Raw genomic sequence first — 8,335 nt, 5'->3', positions numbered from 1 at the left:
ATATTTTTATTTTATTTTGTGTTTTAATATTTGCGGACTAAAAATATAAAAAAGCATATCAATTATATACATACATGAAAGACAAATTATATTAATATTTAAAAAAATCAGAAAATTTAACTTTAACCATTGATATCTTCTTTATGTTTTACTTTCGCCAGATAATTGTGATAGGGTTGAAATCAGCACAAAAAGTTCTATCGAGCCACATTTTTGGTTTTTGTATCGCTAGATTGTTGATTGTTTCATTTGTCGCCTAGTGTATATGGAATCACAGCGCTATGTGTGATTAAAACTGTCTTTACATGAGGCGATTTTTGACAGGCGATAATCGCATGCAAAAGTTGACTTGCTGTCTACTTTGAAGCAAGCGATTTTTGAATCACTATTTACACGAGCGATTTTTCCAGAGCAATGTTGAATCGTCTGGAAAATCGTCTGGAAAATCGCCTCATGTAAAGGCAGCTTAAGACTAAGAATTTGTACTTGAGAAACCGTTTTCGTATTTCAATGCTATTTTTGTATTGGCCAAAGCAAAAATTCTTATCAGGCACCACGAATCAAGTGAGCATTTGCTAGTTCCATTCAAAGTTTTCGAACATACAAAATTTTCAGCGTACATATGAACGCAGAAACACGGAAAAAATCTCTCAAATAAATCAGACTTTAATTTCGTGAAACCAGAAGCTTATATATACACAGCTGCAGTATCGTTACTAAATAGTAACAATTTGGCTTCTTACGCCAAAATTTCTTAGAAATTCCTCATTTCCAAAACATAGTTACATAAGTGTTTTAGAAATCTTAGTGAAAAGTGAAACCGTAATTGAAAGCTAAATTTCGAAATTAAATAAATCACTCAATGCTAAAAATAAATTAACAGTTATAGAAACTTAAAGCGTTTGCCATGCCTTCCATGTATTTAGTAATTCAAAACGTCTCTTTTGTTCTATTAGAAGCGCTCTTTCCGCCAGCACTTTGAATTTTAATTTATTTCAATGTCAGCATTCTCAAAAGCGTCACTTTTGTGAAGAGCAGAGCTACTGCTAAACGAATAAATATGTATGTATGTATGTATAAATACATAAGTTTCAACGTGAATATGAACTTTTTAGGTTGCATTGTAAGTATTTTGCAGCGTCAGCAGAGAGACTTTGCCATCTGCCAGCACACAGTTGAAAAGTTTAGAAAAAAGATTGAAGAAGACAGACATACATACATATGTAGGTAGGTACATGGGTCAATCCATGCCAAATCGATGCCAATGGTTGGAATCGACAATTTTTGATTTTGATGAATTGTGGTCAAAACTTTCCTTTTATTCAAAGTGCTTTTTGTTTTTTAAAGACATGAATTTAGAATTTAAAAGTTTTTTTTTTTGTTGTCTAAATAAAGTTATGTTAAACAATTTTAACTTAATTTTAATTTATTTTCCATTCGGAATTCAAAAATAAAAATTATAATTATAATTATAAATTTCAAAAATTAACAAAAAATCTTAACACCTTTTTGAAAATTTCAGAATGTTTTAAGATCAGTTAGAGGTATTGTACAAAAAAAATTAGCGAAAACTTTATTTAAGTTTTTGCTTTTATGATTTTTGATTCTTATTTCGAAATTCTGTAATTTTTTTGTTTTAATATTTATATAATTAATTATTTTTAAATATCACCTTTAAAACGATACCAGAACCATTTTTGTAACTATAATAGTTTTTGGGATATTCAAAAAATAAACAAGCGAAATTCGGAAAATTTTAACTTTCGAAAAATAAAAACTAATTTTTCTTTGGCAGAACTTCGTTAAGTATATGATAAAAGAAAAGTTCTAACCAAAATGTATTCAAATCAAAAATGATCGCTCCCAGCCACTGGTCGATTTGACATGGATTGACTCACATGCATATAGTACACATAGAAAGCATGCAAAATCCTAAGCACAATGCACTTTGTCGGCAAGCACATGGCTGGTGAGCGAGTGAACTTGTGAATTGAGTAAGTATGCATGTGACAGCCAGACTTGATTGCATTTTTACATACAGTAGAAGAAGAGACGGTGAGCATAGCTGGAATGAAGGTAAACTACATATATGAGAAATTATGTAAATTTGTAGTTACTAATGTGTGAGATAGATGCTGGCGAATGCACTTACACTCTGTTTTAAAAGTTTCGGAACTGAGGGCGATCAATGCCAAAACGTTAAATGGTATTTGAAACAAAACAAATTTGTATTTTTTTTTTAGCTAACTTTTCAATACACTTGACGGCAAATGAAAATATTTTAGCTATAATAAGAATAGCGTCGCAAATTTAGCTTCATAGAAGGTCGAAATGAAATGCGGTATGTAGATGGGTTCAAGAATATATTTTTCAGTGCACGACGAGCCGCTTGCTAAGGTGTGACGCTGCAGAGAGCTAGACTTGTCAGGAACGTGGGAACTTCTTCTAAACAGAGTTTAAAAGCTTAAACAGACGACAGAATTAATCCGGATTAACTCGGACTTAACTGCAGTTAATCCGGATTAAGTCCGAGTTAACCCGGATTAACGCTGCCGCCTGTTTGAGCTTTACGCAAAAAGGAGTATTTAAATCCCTTTGGTTGATAGTAGTATCGCCTGAGCATAGTCAAGAGCCCAATTGGCGCGTGGAACGCCGCTTTTCTCCAGGCATGTTTAAAATTACATATCTGTTATTAAAAAGTAAAATAGATACAAGTTTGTTTAGTTTGTTTTTGGAATACATGGAGGCTTTCTGCAGACGTTGCATGAAGTAAAATTCACGCTAACTGCTACGTCTCAGAACTCCGAAAGGAAGTCCACGGTCGTTACTTGGCTCGAGATTGGAGCTGAGACATAACCATGGGCCCCATTCAGCCGAATGCTAACCCTTTTTGCTTTACTATTTCGCAGATCGGAGTGGCGCTGACTTGTTCATCAAGTTTTCTTTTTAATTCCCTTGTGTGCGTAAATGGCCATGTGACTAAAGGAGTGAGTAGTCTACAACGTTCAAGTCGAGCCTTACTTACTTACTTCGCTGGCTATGCCAGATATTGTATCGTAATCAATACGTACGAGACTATGGAGACTCGCAAGATACAAATGTCTTAGTCGGCGGAGAAAGGAGGGCAGCAAGACTGTAGAGATCCCCAGCTCCGTGTTCTTCCCTGGATTCTGCGTGGGAATCACTTTTCCGTTTTTGCAAATCTCTAGTATAATGTGAGATCCTTCTCTGGAGCAGCAGAGCTTTAGCTGCGTGTCTTGCATAACGATTTGCAATGAAGTTGCAGAGACGAAGAAGAAACTGAAAACATCTTCTATTGGAATGTTTCGAATATTTAAGTGTTGAAAATTTTTCAGGGAAGTGAGCTTCATAGCAAAGCTTAGAATACAGCAATCGGCCTAGCAGTTTCCAAATATTGGATTAATTAGTAGAAGTTGACAAGAGGTCATTCATTTCCATTTCAACGCAGTCCGCTCTATGAAGTTACATATTCACTAGGGTGTTCCAGAAAAATATCAGTATGATGGGGCTCCTCCTATTTTGTATATCCACGCAAATTTCTAATTTAAAAAAAAATTTGGGAGTCGCTACCAGGATTTGAAAAAATTGAACCTTTTTTAAATCGCAATAATTTTACAAAATATATACTTTCACGCGCTTTAGCTCAGCAATTTTATGAAGTTATATAAAAAAGTTTCACTAAAAGATTTTCAAGTTTTTCTAACCCTGGTAACGACCCCTAAATTTTTTTTTTAATTTTTTAATTTTCGTATCCGCCTAAATTTTGTACGTAGAGCAAAATGAAGGGGTGTCATATAGAAAATTTTGTTTTCGATATTTGTAAGGACCACCCTAATTTTCACACTTAGTAAAAACTTCTATACACAAATGCCGCTACTGCATAGAATGTTAATATGTAGTAAAATAACCACTGGTACATAGAATTGATTCAAGGAAGCAGCCGCATTTGCAGTTGCATTCACTAAGTATTATGTACAGCAATTGTTGCATCAACAGCTGAAGTTGGAAGTCAATGTGTGGCAGACGAGTTGTCGTCGGCGACAGCATTGCTCTTAAATGATAAACTAGTATTTCCAGTCAGAATGCTTTTCATTTTCAATGCTTAATAACATGTACTATCTACATATGTATGTACATTAGGGGGGGGTCCAAAATTCCTGTTGAAAAAGTGTAGAAGGAATTTTAATGCCAACGCCCCCTAGGATTGCTCTATACCGAATAATAATTTACCTATATTTTCTACTTTGAAATCAAACAAGTAAATAGTATAAGTTCGGGCGAAACCGAACTTTAAATACCCGGCGCAGGTATCAAATATCGTCGTTTCAATTTACTCTGAACTACCTCTGCATGATAACTATGGGCGTTTGCCCGATTTCAAACGTTTTCGATATTATGCAGAGTTAGACTTGATTTATCGCAGCTTTCGTGTTTCTGTAAATTACCGTTATATGGGAGGTGGGTGTGGCTGTTGCCCGATTTCAACGATTTTCAGCAGGTTTCTAAGCTGGATCATAAGCAAGGCGCGTGCCGAGCTTGGTAAGTATTGGTGAAGCGGCTACTAAGATACAGTATTTCATCATAAGTGGGCGGGTCCCTTTTTCAAAAATTTCATAATAATATTATTTTGTACTAAAATTCTACTCCACGTACTAATTCTCAACAATTTGGATCCATTATTTACTGAAATATCATAGTTTTTGCATTTTTCGAAAACACCGTTATATGAGGAGAGGGCGTGGTTACAGTCCGACTTCGCCCATTTTCAATAGCAATCATTCCTTGGATACAGGGCAATCTATGTACCAAATTTCGTTGAGATATCTCATTTATGTATACATTTTTCTATATCTACATATATCTATCTCGATTCGTTTTGGCTGTTACAAACAACCGTTATGCGAACAAAGTTATAATACCCTGTGTTCAAGTGCGCGCGGGTATAAAAATAGGGGCATATTTTTTTCGGTATCCCAGCAAACCCAGGGGTGACTTTACTTTATTTTGGACAAACCTAATGTATATACATACATACATACAAACATGCATACACGTATGTATGTATATATGCCTGCTCCCCTCTCAATGTTCTTTAAACAAAAACAAAAATATATGCGGGCAGACACTCAATTGAAGCAAGCAAGCAAATGGGTGGTTGAGAGGAGGGTGTATTTACTTACTTAAAAGCATAAAAATGCAGTCATTTGTATGTACATAAACATATACAAGCAAAGATTTTTATTTACGTACCAACTTGTACTGATCACAGAATTTTTACTGAAAAAGATGCTGAGAAACTATCTCGGACTTGCTGAAAGATATAAAAGCTTTTGATATTTGTTAATTTTAATGAAAATGTATGGAGTGGAAGTTACAGTGGCTTGATCCAATGATTTGAAATATGTACATACATATTATGTATGGATGTATGTATGTATGTATGTACTCGCTTTAGCTCCCAGGTCCGCCTGAATGAAGTTCGGTTTAACGTTATGATTTCAAATGTAACAAAAAGGAAAATAAATTATATCACCGAAAATAATAAATTTTATTTAAAAAAAAAGTTGCTTAAAGCCTCGACCATAGACCATTTCAGTATACAAAAATTTACATTTCTTAGGCAGTATATTTACACTACATATTGGAAATGGTTTTCATATGTAGGTGGTAATTTTTTAAAAAAATGTGTCTATATAAAATCATATCGCTACCTAAAGGTGAAAGGGTTCCAAGTCCACTTTTTTCGATAGTTTCCTTTTTGATGCAGAATGACAGACAATGCGAAACGATATCGATTTTTCGTTACTCCGGAGCAATTTCAAAAAATGGACTTGGACAGAGCTACGCAAGAGGTAAATTAGTTCTCAGGGCAAAGGGCGTGTAAAAGCTTAAACAGACGGCAGCGTTGCTCCGGACTAACTCGGACTTAAACCGGATCAACTGCAGTTAATTACCGAGTTGATCCGGATCAACGCTGCCGTCGGTTTATGCTTTAACAAATACATTAACGGCATCATTTATATTAGTGATGAGAGGGGGAATACAAGAAACTTTAATACGCCCTTCTTTCCCCTTCATGCTGGCTCTTGATTTTACCCGTCATCTAGCACCAAAATGTGCCAAACCGGCTCCTAAGTGCAAAAGGCTCCTGGAAGCCACCTTGTCTATCTCTGTCCTAGAGGACTTCGAATAACACTATGGCACAAAAATGAACTTTGAAAACTCATGCTTTTTTGGTTTATATTTACTGTATGTGTTATTTTCAACTAATATAGGCCAAGAAAAAAACGTTAAATTTTCAAAGCTTGGAGAAGAAATAATAATTTGGCAGTACTGCGGCAGTACTGGATCGTGAAATTTTTTCTCGAGAACACGATTTGAGAGTAGGTAAATTTGTACTATACTTGGACATTGACATCTCTGCCCCAATAATTTCCAGCTCACTCTACACGACACCTACTTTTTTACACCTTTATGTGGCCTTAAGTAAAATTTAAAAAAAAATTGAGAGCATTTTGGGTCTACCTACTCCCAAATATTGTTTTTAGTACTAAAAAAAAAACAGAAAACGGCAGCACTGGTCCCCAATAAGTTTCAATTCTACAGCGAGCATTTCCACAATCAGTGGTACCTATACATGTACATGTGTACTTATGCGCACTTGTGTACAACCACTTGTATTCGATAAATGTGTATATATTTACATACATATATGTAAAAGATTGTCGTAAGCGCCATTTTGACGATTTTTAGTTCTAGATGCAGTTATATATTTTGAAGCAAGGTATTTCGATTGGTGTTATCAGTTTTTAGATATCTCCTTTAGTTTCCGAGATATTGACTACAATTTTTTCGACAATTTAGTAAAAATTTAGTTGGTGATGCAGTCATATTAAATTAATTAATATCTTAAAAATGGCGTTCTACATTTTTTGATATCTCGTTTAGTTTCCGAGATATTGAGTAAAAAGTGTCGTTAATTTGGTAGAAATTTTGATAACTTTTTGTCGTATTTCATACAAAGTGGCTGCCAAATTGTGGACAAATGACGCTTACAACAAAATTCGACTAAAGAAAATCCTTCATAAACACAAAACTAATTAACAATAAACATTAAAAATTAAATAATTTGAGAATTTTGTGAACTAGTAACATTTTCAGAGGCTTAAGAGAAAGAAAATATATCTTCGCGGTTTTGAGAAATTGCATTCCAAACTTCAATCGCGATTCCCCACAACCTGTCGAAATTAACATACGACAATCTTTTACCCAGGCGACGAAATGTAAATATGACCAGCCTTAAGGAAGAATTAGAAATTAAGAAACAAAGAATTGCTTTGCTCAAAAAAAATTAAAACAAAATAAAAAATAATAAGAAATATGGAGAAACACATATGTTAAAAATGATTTTCTGCTATTAATAGAGTGTTTTGAGATACGAGGTTTTGCCAAAGTACCGTCGATATATAACTTGGCTGAGGAATGGTAAAAATAGAATTGCCACAGCGATTTGTTTAATTGACGGCGACAAAGATGTGTTAGTTGAAGTTTCACAAAATATTACCCATCTCCAAAGAAAAAAAAAGAACAAACAATTTCATTGTTAAAATTGTAGTAGTAAACTAAAGTCAGGTAAGCAACCACAAAGCAGCAAATTTGGTGTTTGCGAATATAGTAAGCCGCAAAACCACAAAACTTTCTCATGCATTATTTGGTTCAAGCTTTCTCAGTGGTATATTTCTTTGCAAAAAAAAAAAACTTATTTACATATGTACTTACCAATGCGAAATGTATGTAGATATGTAATTTTAATCCATGCAAATTGCGATGCCAGCACTTCTAAAATGAGTAGCTGGTTTTTGCAGCACACCGATTTGGTTTTGCAGCAAAATTTTTTCTTTTAATTCTGCTTTACCTTGTGTGCATGTATGTATACATGTATTTATTTATCCACTTTTCACTCTTTTACACTTGGCAATTCGTATAATTTTAACATATTACAGCATCAGCTTTCTTTTCATCGATAAAGAAAAACACAAAAATCTATTCACTGCATCACACGGGACGGAACCGGTTTCATTTCTTTCATTTTAATTGTACTAAAATTCCAACCAGAAAATAAAAGAAAACACTGCAATACATTTGTATTTTGTTCACTCCAGCAATTCGAAGCGTTCAATATTTTCGCCACAAATACATATATTAAAACGATAATTACATTAATTATGTATGGCCACGCACTACGCAATTAAACACAATTGCGACCTTATCTAATTATTTGATATTTAAACGAGTATATTTATATTTTACCCAA

At 34.1% G+C, this 8,335-nt stretch overlaps 1 protein-coding gene across 5 annotated transcripts in view; it reads right to left on the bottom strand.

Annotated features, from left to right (window-relative positions):
* LOC118746658 (protein draper) overlaps nt 1-8,329 on the bottom strand; it is a 39,822-nt gene extending 31,493 nt beyond the window's left edge. For 4 of the 5 annotated variants that reach the window (XM_036480521.1, XM_036480526.1, XM_036480524.1 and 1 more), the window contains exon 1: nt 7,801-8,329. The gene's annotated coding sequence lies outside the window, so the exon portion shown is untranslated. The remainder of the gene's footprint in view (nt 1-7,800) is intronic. The other variant, XM_036480523.1, reaches the window with a different exon arrangement.
* Nucleotides 8,330-8,335: the final 6 nt, after the last annotated feature.

Source organism: Rhagoletis pomonella, unplaced genomic scaffold (assembly GCF_013731165.1).
Source record: "Rhagoletis pomonella isolate Grant_MI unplaced genomic scaffold, Rhpom_1.0 Rhpom_scaffold_00011, whole genome shotgun sequence".
NCBI lineage: Eukaryota > Metazoa > Arthropoda > Insecta > Diptera > Tephritidae > Rhagoletis > Rhagoletis pomonella.
Note: the sequence above shows the minus strand (reverse complement) of the source record. Positions and strands in the feature narration are given on the sequence as shown.